Source organism: Thermobia domestica, chromosome 12 (genome assembly GCF_964235325.1).
Source record: "Thermobia domestica chromosome 12, izTheDome1.hap1.1, whole genome shotgun sequence".
NCBI classification, from domain to species: domain Eukaryota; kingdom Metazoa; phylum Arthropoda; class Insecta; order Zygentoma; family Lepismatidae; genus Thermobia; species Thermobia domestica.
The window spans coordinates 24,476,075-24,497,368 of NC_137465.1; the positions used below are offsets into that span (position 1 = coordinate 24,476,075).

General features: G+C 36.1%; 1 protein-coding gene across 2 annotated transcripts in view; it reads right to left on the reverse strand.

The window, feature by feature from the left end:
- LOC145666368 (uncharacterized) overlaps positions 1-19,962 on the reverse strand; it is a 42,869-nt gene extending 22,907 nt beyond the window's left edge. The window contains exon 1 of one of the 2 annotated variants that reach the window (XM_081733538.1): positions 19,507-19,962. The gene's annotated coding sequence lies outside the window, so the exon portion shown is untranslated. Of the gene's footprint in view, positions 1-1,890; positions 2,804-19,506 lie in introns of those variants that run through there. The other variant, XM_081733537.1, reaches the window with a different exon arrangement.
- Positions 19,963-21,294: the final 1,332 nt, after the last annotated feature.

Below are 21,294 nucleotides of genomic sequence, written 5' to 3' on the forward strand. Positions count from 1 at the left end.
TATCTTCTTTAGACTACATTTTGTTGATTGATATTCTTTTAACGTATTAATGTGCTGTTTAACAAAATGTTATGTTTTTAGTCGCACCAACACAGCTTCCATTGTATCTTGCTGTTGTTGCACCCAAAGCACTTGTCAGACTATTAACTTTTCCTCTCCGTCTCCTCGCGTTGCTACGCATCAGATCGACTCAACGATGCAGTCTGGTGATGTCAGTTAAAAATAGCTATGACAACCCATAGGCAGGAATTTTTAGGGACGACGTTCGTTCTCTGTGCTGAATTTTAGCACCCTATTTGGGGAAGCGAGAGGATCACCACGATCTCCGTCCAGACGAGACGCACATTCATATACGCATATTCGTTTGTTGGCTGAGAGAAAAATTCTTGAGACCACTTTTATACGAGATTCACTCAAAAAGTTAAAATTTTCTTGATAAATATTCAATGAGCTAGACCATATTGTTACATAGGCGCTCTACAGGACGTTTGTTTTGAGAGAATAGGAAAAACAAACAGAACCCTGCAACACTGATCACTTCACTATTATAACCAAATTTCTTTCACTGGTCACCAAAGGGTTAACATCAATCGAGTCTTGTTGGGATGAAACGGTAAAAAATGTTAGTCTATTCAGAAGTACGATAACGAACACGTGGGCCATACAAGACGAATTTCGGATTACGATTGGGCCATAATTTGAATAAAGTTTATTAATGTATTTCATTATATTAATATTTGTCGTTTTAAAATACTTAAATGCCACAATTTCAAACACATCAAAATATAAACAATGTTATTATTATTTTCTTCAACATAGTATACTTGATAATTTTAATAACTAATGACTGGTATTGTTTACCAATAAACACAAAAATATTATATTTATAAGTATACTAAATAGTTACTATAACATAAAATATTTACTATTGTAGTGCCTTGTACTCTTAAATTTGACATGAATTAATTATCTCTCTATCCTAAAAAAGCATTCATTTTCAATATTTACTATCATTAATAGCAATTTCATACACATTTGAAAATCAACACAACAAATGTATTTGTTTTCATTTTTTATTATCATCATTAGTAGTAGTATTATTTCAATTATCATTACTACCTTGAACGAATACATAGCACACAATTTAAATTCAAGTAAGAATACATGTAAGTATTTTCAAAATATTAATTACGATATCAAAATTTTTCCTTAAATCTACAAAATTAATTAATCATGATACCTTAGATTTATTACATTCTGGTTAAAACTTGACCAAGAATGGACTGAGCAGTGGATGGTTTGATAGACCATTACACTTTTTAAAGTGTCATCCCTCCTAAATTTGGAAGATACCACCCACATTCAAGTTATTTATTTTCCTCCCCGAGATGAGGGTTAATTATAGAATACAAAGGTTAATATTAAAAAGAATATAGATGGGTATAATACGAAAATTGCCTACGCCGGGCGTTCCATAAATATAATGTTACCCCAAAATGGGAGGGAACTTCGTCCCAATAACTTGGCGTATGTCTTTACTGGTTTTTCCATTACTTTGGAAAAGAAAATATCAACGGTCATCTGGAAGTCGCATCGCTGGTCACAGATGCCTGCTTACATCAATACGCACTATACAAGTACTACAAATCATAGCAATGTTATTATATTGCTACACAAACCTTTTTTTTTTTTTTTTTTTGAATTATCAAAATCATTGCAAGTGTCGATTTCATAAAATACAAGCGGTCCGCCACAAGGAGATTTTTTTGTTTATCCTACACCTACTCGAGGCTTTTTCAACACAAAAACAATTTTGAAAGATTTCGTTTGCCAATAAACCACTAATCTGAAAGTATAAACTACTACAAGATTTTCACCAATAATAATTACTTTAGAAAACAATATCTCAAAACACAAAATAGGTTTCTCAACATGTATGATCGCTCCATTACACAAGAAATCAACTGATTTATTACTATGCACACCAATTTTACTTTGTCCAGATCGGATACTAGATTGCTCTTTTTGCTTCACTAGGTTTTTCCGTTTACCTGTATGTTTGACCTTTGTTATGACGTCATGATCAGCTGATAGCACATCACTGATAGTAATTGGTGATTGACATTTAATCTTACTATTATATCCATTTTCAAATCGATTAGACGTAAGAGGTTTGTTCACCCAAATACCACATTCTTCCTGAAAAGTTTCGTGATTTTTGATTGCTGCAAGTGATCCGTGGTAAGCACCTGACCCCTTTACTAAATCATTAATTGCTAAGTTGCTAGCATGGTTCGATTCAAAATTTTTGTCACCTTTTATAAAAATACATGTAGAGTATTGCTTACCATGGTGCGACAAAACAAATTTACGTTTATGACTACTTGTCTGAACATTGGTGTGACTGTGACATTTATTTTTCAAAGAACATTTACGAACAAACTTGAAAAATTTAGAAAAACAATACAGCATACACTTAGCTCTTTTTAATTTCCGTCTGACTTGACGTACTTTCTTTTTATGTTGCCGGTGCTTTTTGCCATTACTAGCTTGTAAATTATATTTCCTTACCATTTGACAAACAACATTTCGTAGCTTACTAAAATTTTCTTGACAGGTTTTTAATTTCTTTTCCCACATTACTAAGTTATGGTCATTACCATTAGGCCTACCTGGCATAAAGCCGTTTGTACTATCTTCTAAATACACAATTTGAGTGCAAGTGACTATGCAAAAAGTAACGCAATTCATTTGTTTTATCTGTATGTCTTTAACTTTCAACTCACAGCTTAAAGAACTACTCTTCTCATGACATATTGATATATCTCAGCAGCCCTGAGAGAGACAAAAAATAAACAAGTATTGTGAAATGGAACACATTCTAATTTACTGGTTAGCAAGGTGCCGTAGAAGCAATTTTGCTTTAAAAAACATAATACACTACAAGGATGCGTGAATGGGCTACTCTCGCTTCAATTTTCAACGCAATTTATTACTACTCTCGTAAACCTTTTCGTAGTGGAGCACACATTGCACCCATAAATGCTTTTCGTTCCTTTACAAAACAAACAATGACGGGGACAGCTGGCTGCTGACTCACGCACACAGCTGCAATGGACGTGACCAAGTCGGTTGAGGATCGCTGTCGAGAGACCTTTCCAATAGCTGAGCTGAGTTCGTTACTTTTTTTTCTTGCTTTGCTCCTCTCTACAATAACGCTATCAGAAAGAGGCGTAATAAATTCCTTGGCTTTACCTAATTCAACATTAATGTGATTGACAACAGGGATTATTTCTTTTTCTACCTTTAATTCACATTCAGATATTTCTTCAACCTGTTCTAATTTATTGTCAAGAAATTCAATGTTGGCTTGATTTAAAACAACAGCTGGTGGCTGAGAACTAAAACATGGCAAAATAGTACAACTTTTAACACATTTGTTTTTCACTGTTCGTGCGTATAAATTTTGAGCTACGGGGGCAACGTCCCACAAAATACCTTCAAACTCAGGTCTAACAAATTCTAAATTACTTTTAGCAAATTTTATTTCCAATGGTACTGTTTTGCTTTTGTAATTCTCGCGACTTTGAATATTTTCTAAATTACTAACTTTTACAAAAGGATGCGCAAATGTTACAACTTCAGGAGAATTAGTAAACCCAACCCGTTTTGCTGACACAGTTTTACAATTTGCCTGCCGGTCATTACAGGAATCCCTATTTCTACTAACATTATGATACTTTAAATGCTTTTTGTATATCCTTTCAGCTAACCGTTCTTTTGCAAAGCATACTATATCTGAATTTGCGTGGTCGACTTTCAACTTATGTTTAATGTCTGACAAAGAAACAGATTTTAATTCAAAAACACATTCATCTTTAACTTTTCAGTAGAGATCAGATTTGCGTAATTCATGCATTTTAGCAACAATTAACATCTTCAATTTCAGCCCTATATTCTATATTCATTTCAAAACGAGATTTTGCAATTTCCTGTTTAGCTCTTTTATGAATTTCAGATATTTCCTGATCAACCTTTAAAGCATTTTCGACTTCTGATAATGTAAATGGTTTTCTTCTATATCTAAATCGCCTTTCTACTATTAAATACTCCTGTTTCTTTTCAAATTTTTCGCATTCCATGCAAAACTGGTATCATTTTTCCATTCACGTACATGATGATTAATTTTCTAATGCCAGAACAACAAAATTAAATAACACTGAAAAGGCACTACGATTTACCTTAATAAAAAAAAAATACAATTAACGTCGGCCTTATGCAAGTTTACCAAACGTTCCAGAACGTAAATCACTACTTTCAATTTAACGGTGCAGGAATTCTGTCTTCGTTCGGTGCGACATTCTTATGACAGGCCTGGGTTCGGTTCTTATCCGCTTCTGTTCGGGAAGCCGTTCTTATTAGTGTGTCCAGGTTCATGTTTTACGTATCCCTAGGAGGGCGTGTGGGTTTACTATGGTCCGGGATTCAATCCTCAACGATTTACACGTCTCCTTTAGAATTTAATGACAATTTGGATCTTCCATCAAAGCCGACCATATAGCCACTAGACAACACACTTCAGAATTTGAATCAGAACGTTTTGGAAAATTGATATAAAAGTTGACTCTAATTGTATTCTCGGTGCTAATGGAATTCAAAAGCATGAAAATTATTACGTTGCGTAGGCACTGGTTATTTGTGCTGAAAAGAAAAGTAAATTAGATTATTTCTTAAAACTAACAAATGCAAATTTAGATCATGATAATTATTTTGGTGAAGGATACTCAGGATTTCTCTTTTCATTTTAATTAACAACACTAAAACTTCACGAACACATATTACAATATATTTAGGCACTTTGATCTGAATGATTAGATATGATAATAGAATTTTAACACTCGACCCATTAATTATTGCTGTAAACACGGATGACGCGGTTGTCGCGAATCACCGGTTGTATTCTGTTACATTGTTGATTTACGCAATTTCACTGCTACTGTTCACTCACTTCGGCGCTGAAGGTAAATCATTTTGGTGATTCCAGGGGGACTGTCCTGAAGGTTACGGGTTGCATTCTCTCTCCATCCTTTTCGTCTTCTTTGCGATGGGCAGGTTCCTTATCGCTGCTCCGTTGCTTCTTATTGCTAAGACGACTTTAAAATTAACTATCTCATATAAATACTTTCAGATTTGTAATTATCTTCTTTAGACTACATTTTGTTGTGATTGATATTCTTTTAACGTATTAATGTGCTGTATAACAAAATGTTATGTTTTTAGTCGCACCAACACAGCTCCATTGTATCTTGCTGTTGTTGCACCCAAAGCACTTGTCAGACTATTAAGTTTTTTCTCTCCGTCTCCTCGCGTTGCTACGCAACAGATCGACTCAACGACGCAGTCTGGTGATGTCAGTTAAAAATAGCTATGACAACCCATAGGCAGGAATTTTTAGAGACGACGTTCGTTCTGTGCTGAATTATAGCACCTTATTTGGGAAAGCGAGAGGATCACCACGATCTCCGTCGCAGACGAGACGCACATTCATATATGCATATTCGTTTTTTAGCTTGGAGAAAAATTCTTGAGAGCACTTTTATACGAGATTCACTCAAAAACTTAAAATTTTCTTGATAAATATTCAATGAGCTGGACCGTATGGTTACACAATATACACAAAGTGGATTTACCGAAAAAGAAGTATATATGCAATGTATTTATGCATGGATCCGCAAAATAAATCTGCACCAAATATGCCTCCAGGAATCGAAACAGCGACTTTATACTGAGCACTCCTCCTTAGCCAACCGTAATGATATGTGAGGGTTAAGTTCTGTTAAGCCCCGCCGGAAAAAATTATAACATGGTAAAGCAAACAAAATAATATAAAATAACCTAATGTAGCTAAACGTCACCGAACCATTATTCTGTAAGCTGGAGGGAGTAACTGGGTTAACAGGACATATGGCGGGATGTGATGTAAGGTTTACATTAGATATTCCAGAAAGATTGATACGGATACCTTTGTTTGATAAAGTTAAGCAATTCCATATTCAAAAAACTGGTGCTTTTGATTATACATGTGACTTATTTTTTCGCGAGCACAACCATATAATCATGATGTTGTGTACAGATGAAGGAAACAGAAATAGGATGGTAATGATTTTCTGGTATCCTCTTCGTTTTATTCAGTACGGATACTGAATATTTGGTAGTGGGCTACATGAGAAGATCTTGGTACATTCATAAACCACAATACATAGTTTTACTGCCTACAAGAAAAATAAAAGGTAACCTACTTTTGTTCGGTTATTTATTAGAATAAATTGCATAAGGCATCTGTCTACCACACACACATGCTTTCAAAAGAGTGTTTCGGTGTTGGTTGCTGTTTGTTTTACAACTGTTACGTTTTTTTTTTTTTTTTTCATTGTCTATTTCACATTTTGTCACTTCTACTTCTCGACGAACTGGGTTAGAAAATGTAATGTCACTTGTTTCTGTAGACCGTAATTTAGATACTAGATGATGCGCAGGTGTATTGTATTTATGTACGTTCCTATTTTATATATTCAGTACTGTATTACAATGCACCTGAAGTGCGTACGTCATATAACACAAATCAAACACAACAATGATTTAAATCAAACACACTGGGTTATTAATTATGCCTTACATTTTGCATGTAATCAGTTACTACTGGGAGGGTATGTAGAAAAACTTATATATATATATAAAACCTTAAAAGCAAGTGATGATGCTAATTTACTCTACATCGTGTAAAATTTATATGAAGTTAGCAATTAATGTGTTCTTGTACCGAGTAAAAGCAGTGTTCTGATAATAATGTTCTTTTTTAAATTTACTCATTTCACTCCTGACTCAGTATATTTTGGGAAGTTTTATTGCAGTACATGATACCCGCGTATTTAAACCTTTTCATATAATGCAGTTCTATGTTCCACAATAGAAAACTTTCGTTTGTCTTTTGTATCATCAATGTTGTTTCTCTAATTGCGTGAGGTCACCCTCTACATGCCCCTTTACAAATATGAAGAAATTTAAGATAGAGAAACAGTGAACTGGAAGTATACGAAGTTTTCTAAATATTGCTTTAGAGTGATCTTTTGGTAATATTGCAACTATTCTTATTATTCGCTTCTATATTGTAAAAAATACTTAGTTCTTTATGAATTTCCTAAACTACCTTCCTAACTAATTTCCTTCATGTTAAATTGGAATGGATTAATCAAAAGTAAACTGTTTTTAAAGTAGAATCTTTTAAAACGTTTTTAAATACGGTACTTTATTTGCGAAGTAAATCTGATTTAATTTTTCGCTACTAAGTTTAGTTATGTCCACGTTTCAGGAGAGATTTTTATCTCCCTATATTCCTGAAAACTTGGTTGATTTTACAGTCTAATTAGTTACTTTCAATTAAAATATTTACAGACTGTACATGTTTGTTGCGCAGATGATGAAATTTTTTTTTGTCGTCTATTTTCCCGTTTACTATTATATTAGCTTCATCAAAATAAAAGCATAGTGCCGTTGGAGCAATATTATCTGGAAAGAGATTAATGTATAACAGATGATGGACCTGATACGAATCTTTGTGGCACTCCACATGATATTGCTTGTTTTCCCAATATGTGGTACAGTATGTAGTATGGTTTGTTAAATGTGTGTAATGTCTATTACTTTCCGCATAATATTTAAAAAATTTGACTCTTATTCCATAATATTGCTGCTTTGAAAGATTTCTATGTGCAACTAACCCAAATGAGTGGCAAAGATAAAGCAAATAACACCTATACATCTCTCCGTACTATCTATGTTTTATGGACAATTTCTAAGAAATTATATATATATATATATATATATATCGCAGTTTCCGATTTCTCTTTTAAGGAGCATATCCTCGTGTGTTAGCAGATCCTCTTTAAATTAAAAGGATGCTGCTCGGACACAAGTTGGGGTTTCCCGAATTAAGGAGAAAATTGAGAGAAATGAAAAGGTGTACAATTTTCAAGCACTAATTTGTTCACATGTTTTATACATTGGTTTTAGCTTTTTAAATTCTAATATCCTAGGGAATTCTCCATATAAGAATGACAAATTTATGGGGAAACACAGGGGGTCAGCAATATATTTAATGCTTTTATTTACAATACTTGGCGATATGCCAACTACAACAACTAGGTATTTTCCATCTTTTTAACACATTTATTATTTCTGTATTAATAACTGGATGTAGATACATCGTACTGTCGCATATTTTTTTTAGAATAATTTGGAAGTGGACAGCGCTGGCTCATTGCTCCACATTTGTGAAAACTTGTTATACTTATTAAATAGGTCAGTTATTGTGACATATTTCATTATGTTGCAATTTTGAATTATCTCTAATTTAGAGTTAACATTACAAGTGTATACATATAACTAGCGATGGATAAACTCCCGGCAAGATATTTTACGGGAAGTTTCCATGGGAATATCCCCGGGAAGATTCCCAAAATTGAGAATTTTCCGAGAATTTATATACAATCACAAAGAAATTTACATTCTATTACTATATTACGATAAGATTTCAAAGTTAAATTCGTTATTAACTCACAGTATATTATTACTGTTGTCCCCAGGGGAGTCTTTAGAATGTATACCTGAACGATGTTATGTTATTAATATTTTATTATTTTTAGAGTGTACGCAAAATGAATATTTATTTACAATATGTTCTATGAAAGTAAATATGTGTCAAAAATGGTATAGTAAGTCCACATAATTTTAAACTGCTAAAAAGTTTAAATTTACATGATACTGGATTTCCTAAATCTTTACTACTGATATTATAAACATATTAAATTTTTAAATTTTATAAACAAATGATTTTGGGTAACTGCCAGAACACACATTTCCCACCATTTTGTCAACATTTGTGCATTAATATGTATGTTCACAATATTTGCAAGATACTTTCTTGTCTTTATAATTCTGCATGTAACATTGCCACACACGACTTATCTTCCTGCCAATTTCCCGAAATTCCATGCGTTAATTCACATGTAAAAGAAGTTCGAGTACTTCTTCAGAAATTCGAGTCAGAGAGAGGAGACACACTGACGTCTATTACTAACGGTGATGCAAGGTTTATTAATAGTACTTTATTTCTATTTCTACATAATTCTAGATTACTTTACAAAATGGTTCCCTTCCATCATTGGTAAATTATTACTTTGCTAGTTTTGGCGATTGTTTAGCTTTGGCGGGTCAGATTTTGCAACTACTTTTTTGTGATGTTCTATTCCGATGCTGATGTTTTATGGTTTCATACGTTAAATTACGTTGCCAACTTTAAATTTAGACTGCATTGCCGAGCGAGCGTTGTTTTCTATCTTCGTTAGCAACAATTCACTTTCTTTTCTTACATAAATCACTTCGACTTATCTTTACAGTTTGTACAAATCCCCTACTGCCCCCCAAAAATGTGTTCGATACTTTCTTGACTACTTGAACACTACTATCAATTCGTTTATTCCATAATTAATCACCCTACTTTTTGCTAGTTTTGGCCCCCCAATACTAAACAATTACTCTTTGTTAGTGCAAATGGAAATGCAACTAAAAAACAACAACATATTATTAGTTATATAAAGTACTGTCAAAGAATTTTAAACTTCTTAACCTCCAAATTCTTTAAAATCTAGAAGTCATAATATATTAAAATAAAGTAATTAGTCATATAGTTCTTACAATTTGGAAGATAATGCTAAGAAATGGAAATAAATTCCTTTCCGGGAATTTATAGGCCAGGGGAAAAATCCCGAAAATATTCCAATTCTTTAAGTTCCTTCCCACCGGGAATAGTCCCATTGCCCATCACTACATATAACGCGCTCTGCGCAACCCCTTTGGTATATTGATTTTTTAAGTATTGTATCATTGTACATTATTTTGCTGCTTTCAGATCTTTTTTTATATATATCCTGTGTTATTAAGGGTTTAGATTGCCCTGGTAGTGTTACAAACTTTACAACAAGGAATGCTAGATTCAAATAAAATATTACGGTATCAATGAAGCAACTGAAAGCTTAATTAACCTGGTTATACACGTAGATGACGTGAGAAATTTCTTTCTCGAAAGGTGACTAAAATATTGTCAATTTTTATTTTTAAAATTCCTTTTGTAAGTTGGCGTACTTCCTCTTGGATTACAAAGTGCTCCTTAATGTTTTGTTGGTATTCTTATCCAATAGCGATATGCATGTTGTCTTACGGCAAAAATGGCGAGAAAATATGTCTGACGATGTCATACTCCTAAATCTGGAACAATTTAGCGAGAGTGCCAGTGATGTTTTTGATGCAGACGCATTTCACAAGATTCAGTGGTTTTGGAGAGTTTTTGCAGACTGTACAACAAAACTACCAGCAGAAAACTACTTCTTTTGAATCTAAAATGAAAAATATTGGCGAGCGACGGATTGTACAAAAAGGACCCATGCGCGAAAATTTTGGAAGATATGCAATTAGTAGGCTGACCCCAAGAAAACACGTTTATGCACAAAATCCCATATCAAAAGTAGCACTTTATAAAGAAACATGCTTCGATTTACTTTTTATATTTACGGAAAGACTTCACAACAACAACGCAGTAAACTCATAAGTTGATACAACGTAGTGGATTAAAAATGCTAAAAATGAAATTTAAAACTACTAGAAATGAATGTAGCAAGTAAAATACAGTGCACCTGCTTCTTTTCTCCATATATATGTCTTTTTAACATTTTACCTATTGTTAGTTTTATCCAATACTGAATGCACTTCCAATATTGCCATCCGTATTTTGGAGCAGATTGATTATACGGATGCATATAATTGAAAAATTTACAGAAATTAATAACATTACTTTAGTATGGTAGTATGTAAGTAATCAAGTCTTTTGTGCTCTTACCTGTGAGGTGCGGAATTACGTGAAAGTATATTAATAAAAGTCGAACCTGGTGTGCACATACTGAACTATAAGGTAAGTACTTGTAGATTTATAAAGAACTATATGACGTGTGATGAAAGTAACGAGGAAAGATTTTAACAAAATGATATCTTTGTATCGTGAAAGCAGTGGTTTTCTACAATCCTAGTTTACGTTTATACGAACCATCGCTGACGCAACCGCTCGCTACGGATAAAACCTCGCGCTTCCCCGTGCAACCCCCCGCTACTGTGCTGACTCGATTAAATAGCATTCGTGCTTCTTACTGTATACCTAGCACAGGATTATTTGTGTCCTGCATAAGACCTCTTAAAACGAATCTGCACCGGAGATCCGGTGATAGCAAGTGCACACCTCAGTACAAGGATTTTTAAAGAAAAGATTTATTCGTGAAAAAACAGGGTTTCTCACGATTACGCATATAACTAACATCGCTGATGTGCCTGTTACCTACAGACATACCCCGTGTTAGCGTACGTAAACCTCATGCGTCCCTGCCTGGACTCGGTTAGAGAGTATTCGTACTGCCCCCTATTCTCCTAGGACATGATAGTCAGCATTATTTTACAAGAAAACTAAAAGTGAAACTGCACTATGGAGCGCAAGTTGCACACCTCAGATTTGATTGCTAAAGATACAGAAAATAAATACTCAGAGAAATTATATGAATTTCTGTATGGACACCCCCATGAGCAATTGTCCGCCGTACATCGTCGGGCCGATCGCTACTATGGCGGTATATAATCGGATTTCGAGCGGGAACGAGGCGGGAGACACCGAGTCGGTTGAGTAACTGCAACCACTGGCGGACCGATGGCGGTTTTGTCGGGGTAACCGTCAACGCGGTACTGCGACGGTTGTGGCCTTCGGGCCATACGCTGACCGTGGTGGGGATCCGCTCTGCATTACCCACAATTCTTCAATCTTCGCGTGCTGAACGTCATTTGTTCTGAGCGAGGGACAATCGAGGCGCGTAACAAGTGATGAGCAAAATTGAAGACTGTTGGTTGATATAAACAAATTTGTAATATTCCAGATAGCGCCACAACATGGAAAAGATTTACAGTGAAAGTAATGTATACATGTGGTAAGTTTGAGAATTTCGAAGTATTATGAGATAAATTATTATTGTAGATTTAGTACTTGGTAGTATTCCACTTGTCTCGTATTTACGTAATAAATGTATTGACCGAAATTTCATAATACATTTTTCTTGTTTTAGGTCGTAAATTTCAATAATAATGTAAAGATTAACAATATGTTGCTAGAAAATCTGCATGTAATGACGGTGTGCATGACTTGTCGTAATTTTAGTGATGAACAATTTCATCAGGAATTATAATGTAGCGGGAACTCAAGTTCGGCAAGGTTCTTGATGACTGGTTCCCCTTCCCATTGATCTATAATAAAGACAGAAAACGTGTGTGGGGCTCTAACCCGCCTTTACGCGCTGTCACTCATTTGGCAATACTGTATGAATTGAATATTGGACTTTGGTACAGAAAAGAACCAATCCTGCTGCTAACCTAACCTATAGGGGAGGGACACCAGTGATCTAGAACCTTCCCCCAAATTCGTTTTCCGGTATCATCTATTAGGTCACGTGGGTTAATTTCCGTCTTGACACGCTGCGATTAACAAAAATTTGGAAAAATTACCAAGGACATATAGCGAATTTGAGTATTGAAGTCTGTAATAGACGGAAATTACGGAAGAAATTATAAGTTAAATTTACAACGTCCGCTCCAGCTCATATGCTTACGAAGAAGCGAGGGCTTAACTTCCACAAATGGCGGCCCCGGATTGGACGTGCAAAGTTCTAGATTACTGGTCCCCCTTTCTGTACCAAAGTTTGATAAGTCACATAATATTGCAGAGCGGGCGTTAGCGAGTGAAGGCGGGTTAGAGTCCCGCAGGGCATGTTGTTTTGTACTTGTATTTTGGGGTCATCATCTGCGGATGTTAACCCGAAACGAAGAATTACACTCTGTTAATTTTATGAAAATGGGTCAAAAATTTTGGATATAGTATACATGGAGCTCCATCAGTTCCCGAAGGAGCAGGAAGCCCATACTTTTAGGGATTATTCATTGAGTATGTACGAACTTACAAAGGGGGTAACAAAGTGATTTTTATTTACTTATCGACTGATACGAAAATAAAAAAAAAACGTACCTGTACTTTATATCTGCACGTTTAGTGCCCTTGTACTTTATCTATGACTATGTTTGGGGGGGGGCGGGGAGAATTTAATGCATATCGCATGTCTTGTGCACATGGATACTTCTTACTATTGCACTACGTAGAAAATTTATGGTATTTATGTAGAAGTGGTAATAGAACACAGAAAAAAATGCAGATCAGGAGATTCTCATGTATACTATTACCAAAATTTTCTTACCTTCAGCTAACCGGTTCCTATCCCTACTTTGCTCTACTGTACTACACCATTTTAATGCAGTCTTACTTATCGACGCGCAGCTGGAGAGAGTGATGTAAAGTTTACAGGAAACTTTTTGTTTTTTCCCTTAACTGGTAATAAATAGCAGGAATCTGTTCACTCATTGTGGAAGATGACGGTATAATGAAGCTCGTGTATTGTAAAAATGGCGAATATGTGTGCTGGCTGTGATAGTATTTACTTTTTGTATTTTATACGCAAATAAGGACGAAGAGTTACTTTAATTACGTGAAACCAAGGAGTAAAGAATCGAAGAACACGATGTCGCAAGTGTAGAAAGGAAGTGACAATAAAGAAACTAGGGGAAACTTATAAATTTAAGTTCAATGGTGGGAAGTGTTATTGGGAGAAGGCAGCAACAAAGGAGACATTTTTTGATAAATCACATGTGTCTGTAGAGAAGGTATTGGGAAGGTTCTAGAACACTGGTCCCCTTATATAGGTTAGTAGCTAGGTTGGTTCCTTTCTGTATCAAAGTTTAATATTAAACTCATATAGTATTGCCGAGCGAGCGGAGCGAGTGAAGGCGGGTTAGAGCCCCGCAGGGCACGTTGTTTTCTGTCTTTGGTACAGCTAAATGGGAAGGGGGACCTGTGCTCTAGAACCTTGCCGAAGATATTGCATTTTGTGGATTGTATTACCGCCTTCGGCGGTTTATTCTGCTTCTGATTAGTACCTTGGTGATGGCGCTATCGCTCCGTCGCGGGATTGTTGGAATGGAATACTCTAAAAGTTCACCCAGTGGGTGCGCCGTTTTCAATGAATGTAAACCTCGTGTAGATTGATTACAGGGTACATAATAATTGTGCAACCTTAAAGTGGTTAGTACGTACGAAATGTTTATTCTCACTAGTAGTAACTGAATAGTACCAATAACCTAGTAAAGTAGTTGTAGTGATAAGTTTGGTGTACTGTGTATGAAATTCTGTGTCGATTTAAAACAGCAAAAATGCCGATCACGTTAAGCTGAAGACCCATGCGTGGTGCATATTAAGAATGCGAGGGCCACTTTTTTTTAAAAGGTAAAATCTGTTAATTGAAAAAAAAGCGTGATAGTTAAATTTAGGTCAGCGTACTTATATTCTTGAACTTTTCATTTCTTTTAGCATGCTATGCCTCTGCGTTACAAGTTGTTTCTGGAGGGGCGGAGGAAGGGGGATGTATTGCACCCAGTAACCAATTTACGCGAGGCTTACATTTATTGTAAACGGCGCACCCACTGGGTCAGCCCTTGTAATACTCCATTCTATTAGTCCCATGACAACGACGTCTCATATTCCCTAATGGAAACAGCCGCCGAAGGCGGTACCGGCACTAAATCTCATGCAAAACTGCAGGAGATATGAGTTCAAGTGAGGAAAGCGTATTATATGATTGTTATTTGGGAGTGGAATAAAAGTAAGTTTTCAAGATATAGAAAATGCTGTAGGGACTATATGTTAGGTAGAAGCGGACATAAGGGAAAAGAGAGAAAACGACGTTTCGTGGGGGGCTCCGAACCCGCTTTCGCTCGTTCCGCAATAGTGTGTCTGAATTAAATATTGACATTTTCAATGTTGTGAGCACCACTGAGAAACACTTGTTAAGTTTGTAAGATTATGCCCCAGCACCAGTAAACTGTGAATAGTCGTTGCATACGCCATACCTAGCCTAAGACAGATTGGACCACACAACTAAGCATTAACCCTTCGTTTCACACCAAATGTGCTCTTAATGCCGTAGACAATATTTCTCGATGGGAAACTGCATTAATGACCCTGCAACCAACCTACACGTAGTTTACGTACGTTACAAACTGCGTACTCAGTGGGTCAACTTTTGGAGTATTCCATTCCATCAATCCCGCGACGGAACGAGAGCGACATTGCAAACAAGCACGGACACAATGTTGTTCCTCACAAGCTCTCATATGCCTGAGAGGGATAGAAGCTTTCAGGACAGCCACCATGCTTACCATAAAAACCTGGAAATCACTGAAAGCTAATTCTTGCTTCTCTCAATATGAAAGTTCTCCCCTCTATTAAGTTTAGTACATAATGTACTCTAAATGCGTGTATTTCACTGAACTTATTTTTCATTAATCTCTTCAGTGAAGTCGCACATTTATATCAGTTTAATCGATGAATTGAAGTTACTTTCAAAGATGTGACATTAAGGCAAACCAGATTGTGGTTGTTACTACAGCTAAGAAGGAACAATATCAAATAGTTATATTAAGTTTCTAACGTATACTTATCAGCTATATTTCAATTCTTCTTCACTACTTGGTAGCGATGTGTACCAATCGGTGATGTATAATTGAGGATGTTTAGTATATATACGTCATGATTATTTTTAGTTCATTGATTTATATAGAGGAGTTTTTTTTGTTTTTTTTTTTGTTTTCGATGAGCCACGATTTTATTCATGGTTGATTTTACTGCTTTCTTCGAATCTATTTAAATGCTCTGATCTTTTTATAAATCAAATTTGCTGTGAGTAATATTAAATGTATATATAATACGAATAATGTATATGTTCAAAATGTAACAGACATTGAACTCAACTTGAATTCAGTAAAATCAAACCATTAATAAGATCTGCCCATTTCAAGAAAGAAAGAAAAGCTCCATATAAATCAGTGAATTAAAAACAGAAGATAACACGGATACTCGACACACTTAAGTTATTATTAGAAAGAAGAAAGAGCTAAATGCAACGAGCAACTAGCAAATACGTGGGGGGGATTTCGGCGGCTGGGTATCGGCTAAAGGCGGGGGAGCAGCGGGATTATGGCGGATACCCCGCCGGCGGGACGAAGGCGTAATTAGTGTAATCGAGCAGGTGGCCCGCCGGCGGCGTCCGCCAGCGGCCCGCCATTCGCACGTCGACGGGCCTACGGCGGCCCGCCGGCGGAATGCTTATGGGGACGTATACTCAATCTGCACACGTGTTCTTCCAAAATGTATCTAATAAACCAAAATAAAGAGAAAAGATGAAATATTCCATCGCTGTATGATCTATAAGTTTTGCATTACTAGATTTTCAGATCTAATCCGTTAACATACGAAAGATTTCGTTTAGATGAAGGTTCCAATATTAATGACTATTCTATATTTTCAATTCTGCAAACAGCCTGAGCTCCATCAACTAACCATCAGGCTAGGCAAAAAGGCCAGTATCCTCGGATGGCTGTCTCGTCTTTCCACGAATTATTAAAGCGTATGAGCAAATGCAGAGTAACTGCTGCCCTTCTCTCATGGACAGACTCAAGCTGCACCTCCGTGACTGAGTAACATAGCATTCGCGCTACTTCGTGGGCATTTAGCTCAACTTCATCTGTGTGTTCTGCATTACAGCTTTTTCTGACTTTGATTGGACCCAATATTTAAACGCAAAACGGGCAAAAATGTATTTTAAGAAAATATTTCTGGAGGACACCATGAACTTTATCTGTGCTAAGTAGGATATTGTCATGTGGCGCAGGTCAAAGTAATGTAGGGGACGAGGACTTTCAGGGTTTTTTTAAAAAAAAGAAGCGTGAATCACAAACTGATTTATAAATATATAAAAATGGATGTCTCCACATTGTTAATATGTACTTTATATTAACTCACCGTGAACATTAATGTGCTAATGGATATAGTATAAGTAAAGCCGCGTCAGTTCCCGAAGGAGCTGGAAGTTCATACTTTTAGGAATTATTCATTTAGTATCTACGAACTTACCAAAGGGGTAACAAAGCGACTTTGATTTACTTATCAACTGATACGAAAAAAAAAAAACGTACCTGTACTTTATATCTGCATATGTAGCGCCCTTGTACTTTATTTATGACTGTGTGTTGGGGGGGAGGGAATTTAACGCATATCACATGTCTTGTGCACATGGATACTTCTTACTATCGCACTACGTAGAAAATTTATGGTATTTCATGTAGAAGTGGTAATAGAACACAGAAGAAACGCAGATCACGGCGTTCTCATGTATACTATTACCCACGTTGTAATTGTTACTATGACTGAATGCCCAAGGTATATATATAAAATAACAGGTAGACCCAGTTCGCGATTAGTGTTCTGATTGGCTCCCGGTCTGTGACGTCATGTAAAGGTATCCGTGAAGATTTTTTCGCTTGCCTGCTTGTTACACTTCGCGCTTTACTGGTAAAAATGGATTCAGAACATAATTATGAACTTCCTTGTCTTTCCAAATACAAGTAATGAGTTTCTTTCTACTCACAGATGAGACAATATGATTTAATAAATAAATAAATACCATCAATAATGATTAATTATCTATACAAATAAAGATGAATATAATGTTTGCTCGCTAACTTATTCCAGACCTTTGGGACAATTTTTATAATTTTAAGTACATGAGTTGAAATGACCTGACTAAAATTTTTATCACGTTACTTTGATTAAAGGGCGAATCCTAAGGGGGAAGAAGAGGTTCAAAATTTGCGCCTAAAATATAGCATCTCACGAGCCTATAAAGTTAGAAGATGAAACTTCGTATAAAAACTCCTCATTAAACTTAAGGGAAAACATGCCCCATTATTTTGAAAATTTCTGTTTGAAGGGAAAGAAGGGGCATTTTCTATTCATATAAATAAAAACCATTATAACTATGTTTGACTGCTACTCCTCCTCGACCAACTTAAAGTGCCAAGTATTTTTGGTACTTTAAGAAACCCAGGCCTAACACAGATTCTTATCATTTTTCAGCTCGGGGGTGGGAGGAGATAGGAAAGAGATGACAAATAATCGAAATTGGTGTTCAGTCCATAATTTTCGGTGTCACTGAAATTAATAGTGACCCTACCGATACCATTTAAATCCAAATTCATCCTCTTTGAGCGTGGGGAAGCGGTGACATTATAGATTTTTGTCATTACACTTTCACTGAAATGTGAATTCTAAGGGGGGAGAGTTCAAATACTTTCCATAAACAAATTCTCTACATGGCAGCATTTCAGGAAGTAAAATACATAAACAAACATAATTCAAAATATTCAGATTCCGGGTATATAATAACAAATTAGGTTAGGTTGTGTTAGGATAGGCTAGGTTACGTTAGAAATGTAATTTACCCTAACCTAACATAACCGAACCTAACCTAACTTAGGGGCCACGGTGGCTCAGTGGTAGAGCGTTCACCTCTGTTGCTTGGGGTCAAGGGTTCGATCCCAGCCCCCGCCAAGTGTACTTTGTGGTGGACAAACACCGTGTGCGTGGGTTTTCTCGGGGTTCTCCCGTTTCCTCCCACTTTCTTCATTCCACCATTTCATTCATTAATCATCATTACCGTCTCCTTTAGCCTAACCGGCATAACCGTGGGACGTAAAACTCAAAGATTTCATTTCCTAACCTGTTAGGTTAAGTTAGATTAGGTCAGAAATCTAACCTAACCTACTGTATTTCGTGTGCATTAATCAAGCTGTCAGATATCACTGCAAAATATTTCCTTTATATTACTAATATTCGTTTATTACTCCATACAACACACTTTACATTATATATTACAGGTTACAAGTTGCACAGATATCTATAGAGTGGTATATATATAGAACCCACTTCATAGGGGAAAATCTGCAGTTGTTTGTCCTCCACTTTACCCTTCGATTTCTTGGAATTTAGTTTCCGTGGCTTGCTCCCTCTGTAGGTCAGCCCTTCAATTATAATAATAATGGTAAGAGTGCACTTTGAGCATTCAAGTGATTTTGTCTCACGATGTGACATTGGAGGAGAAATAAAATCAATGTTATTTACGTGTAACAAGTACGGTTCGTTTAGACAAGATTAGGTAAGGTTATGTTAAGTTCGGTTCGTAATAGGTTCCCATGAATGTTCTGCTCAACGTGCACTTTGAGTACTTTGCCATAATAACGATTCAGATACTCAACAAAATTTAAGAATATCATTTAAACTAAAGGATATATGAGAGTATACATTTACTGTATATTCTCGTTGGTACCCTCTTCCACTCCGCTTTACGTACATAAACTTCCTAAGTTTCAGACCCTCAGAAACAAATGTCAATAAAAGCAAAATAAATTATTGTTGTTACACACCTGTTTTTCAACTTGACTAGCGTCTAGCTTATTTTTTCCCCATGCGTTTGGTATCAATAATGAAGAAACAGTGTCAGATCTTAAACACTACTTTTGCGGGAAACCTACAAGCTCAGTTTTCAAACCCTTTGATAATTCTGTGATGAAAAGTGAACAGAACATATTCGTGCGTTATCTATATTTAACGTGTTCTTTTGCGTATAGCGGGAAATCCATCTTCTTCGAAGCTCATCATTTTTAGGGAATCGAGGGAACATTAATTCATTTGTATTGCTTCCTCTTTTATTTCAATAAGCTACTACGCAATTATGATTTTTGCCCATCTTGAAACAGTAGCGTAATTGTTCATGCAGTATTTCCCTTGTTCTGTTGAAAAATACCGCGATACCTCCACGTGACGTCACCGGCCTCAAAGTATCCTGGGAAAAACGAGAGCAGAAAAGCTGAATCAAGAGTCCCCTGCTGAATGCCATTCTTCTCTTCTTCTCTTCATAGGACTATGATTAGTCAAATAAGTGGGTGCACCAGCTTACTAGGCATATGTGCTACTAACGCTAAATGGTCAAATGTGTACCTCAAACAGAGGATTTATGATTGAAAAATAAAATAGAAGAATATACAGGACAAAATCGGGGAAAAGTGACACAAGCCAGGAAAAGAGTCAAAATCGGGAAAGAAGTTCGGACAGGGAAAGAGGGCGAAAAGCCAAGATGAACAGGGCAAAAATTTAAGGGTAAGTGGGAAGTGTAAAATGAAAAAGGAATGCGTATAAAAAAGAAGGGAGTGTATGTATGTATAAATGTAACAGAAAGTGTAATGTAGGTGTAGAGCAAGTCCCACTTTGCCTTCTACCTCACGGAGCACCACGAGGCACACACTACAACAGCCACTACCCGATGCAATTCTTGTTCTTGTTGCTTTCTTGCCCCTGCTTCCACGTTTGGATAATTTATGAACTGAGGAGTTTGACGGTATAGGTATACTTTAAACGGTCTACTAAGAAAAACCTTTCATGTGAATTATGTTCACTGAATTGTTGTAAAAAGTATTGTTAGAGCGAAATGTTGTTCACTATTATGTATTGTAGAAAATGATAAACTACTGTGCGTATATTATTCGTTAAGGCAAACGACACATTCACTGGTGTTATGTTATGGTACCGGCACAGAACCATATAAAGGATATCACAATAAGCTGCTGTTAACTGAACGAAAGATGAGATGGGGTAGTCTCCCTTCTGATTCACCACAGTAACAAAAAAGGTGTATTGCGGTATTCTTGCTGATATAATCGATACGGCGTTTGAGCTATGCCTTGATATAACCTAAAGAGTAAACAGTCGTGTCTCCTCGTCCAACCTTCGGGTGAAATCCACTTTTTGTTCGTAGGATTTGGAAATATATTCCAGAAGTGTTTACCTTCGCTGTGTCTTGTTTGCACTTGATAGCATCTCCATTTTTCTTGTCTTTGATGATGTAGGAAAGCGTGTAGACTCTGCATTGGAAGAGGGATGTTGATGTTATGTTTTTCCCGTGTTCCGGCCTTAGCCAAGGTATCTGAGACAGTGTTGTCAGGTATGTCGAGATGTGCAGGACTGTAGAAAAAGGAGACAGATTGACCTCTTACCTTAAGAATCGAGAGTTGTTGTTTAATATTACTATGAATCCATGATACGCGAGGGCGGCGGTAATTTTGTCACCGGAAAATTCGTCACGGTAATTTCGTAACCGGTAATTTTGTCACCAAAATATTACCACATAGGTAATTTCGCACCGAAAATTTTGTCAC